This window comes from Marmota marmota, unplaced genomic scaffold (genome assembly GCF_001458135.2).
Source record: "Marmota marmota marmota unplaced genomic scaffold, marMar, whole genome shotgun sequence".
NCBI classification, from domain to species: Eukaryota; Metazoa; Chordata; class Mammalia; order Rodentia; family Sciuridae; genus Marmota; species Marmota marmota.
This window is the reverse complement of record NW_026000241.1, coordinates 5,071,531-5,073,274: the sequence shown is the minus strand read 5'-3', so window position 1 is coordinate 5,073,274 and position 1,744 is coordinate 5,071,531.

Below are 1,744 nucleotides of genomic sequence, written 5' to 3'. Positions count from 1 at the left end.
CGCGGGGGGACCCGGGGCAGGGGCGAACTGGGTCCGGAGCCGGAAGCAGCCCGAGTGCGCCGCCCATTGGCCCGCTCTTGGAACAGGGCTGGCTGCGATTGGCCAACGGTGAAGAGTCAGGGGCTTCAAATGGGACCAGAGAGGGGGCCTGGCATCCCGAGTCCCCGCCTTGTTCTCCCCAATCTGAACGGCTCCGCGCGCCGGCAGCTCGGGGGCGGGGCCTGGTGCATGTGCGCACGCGCACTGGGAAGACCGTTGGTCTCCAGCAGAGGGCGCAAGCGCGTGGAGGGAGCGCTAAGGCCCGACCCAAGGCGCGCAGCCGCAGTAGGTGTCGAGGCTAGCGCGGGAAGGGTGGGTGATCCCCCCCCCCCCCCCCCCCCCCCCCCCGGTGCTGGCACGGTCAACTGCAGGTTTATGTGCCAGCCCCGGGAGGGCGCAGGTTGTACTCGTAAAGCAGCCCCTTGAGACGTGCCCCCGGATCGTGGTGCTGTCCAGTGGGCCTACCTAGAAGACCTCCGCGGGCTCCGCAGGATCCGCCCTCCGACCTAATTAGGCCGACCCGGCCCACCCGGCCTCCAGGGCCTCCCCCGAGCCTCCTCTGGCCCGCGCCGGTCCAGCCCGCAGGCACGCCTGGCGGTCTCGCACCTGCTGGGGCAGTCAGGACAGTGACAATTCTAGGTAGCATTTAGGAGTGTTGGTTCTGCGCCTGAAGGTGCTCTGCACACTTGTAAAAGCAAAAAAATACCGAATCCCCACACCAGCCCAGCCAGGTAGGTATTACTTTCTAGTTTTATGGTGAGAAAAAACTGAGGCCAAAGGAGGTTAAGTGACTTTTTGCCAGGCTGCGAAGTGGGAAATTGGATTTGAACTCAGATCGTCACACTTCACAGGCCAGTTTGGTCCCCAGGGCTTCCTGCTTGTCACACGTGTCCCAGTCTCTTGTGGATCACTCTGGGACCCACCTAAGGGTATGCTGACAGCTGGCCATAGCCTGTCCTCCTGCCCCCTTCAGCTCATCTACCTAGGTTGGGGGAAAAGTTCCAACCAGAGCCACTGACCACTTTTGGGCCTCCGTCTCCGTGGTGTTACTCTTGTTCACCTTCTCTGGATATTTTTTCTTGGTGCTCTCCCCATTTTGCCGGCTTCTACCACTCCCCCTTCTCTGGACACTGCTCATCACAGCCCACTACAGCCTTTTGGTGGAGGGGGGGGATTTCTGTTTATTCTCTAGGTGTTGTTCTTCATGGGTCTGTTTTTACTCACCTTCTGGGTGATCTCATTTGCTCCCGTGGCTTTTAATATCTCCATGCCAACAGCTTTGTTGGTGATCCATAGCCAGCCAACCCATGTTTATAGCAATCCCTCCATATTTAACTGCTTTCTGGTCATCTGCCTTTGGATTTGTTAAAGGTACTTCAAATGCAGTTATGTCCACCACTGAACTCATCTGTCCAGACTAGCTTGGCCTAAGTGAAACCTCAGTCATCTTTGACATCTTTCTTTGATCTCTCACATCAAGGTTCTTAGGAAGGTTCTGAACAGCGTTTGAATCTTGCTCTCCCATTTCCACTGTCACAGGTCATCACATTTCGCCACTGGCCTCACTGGCCACTCCTCTAACCTAGATACACCCTGCAGTGTGCTCATTTTAAAACACTTATCTAATATCCATCTGTTAATCTCTCAGCTGGGTAAAAAAAAAAAATCTTCACCCTAGTGTATGCCGCCCTTCACAGGTCCTCAA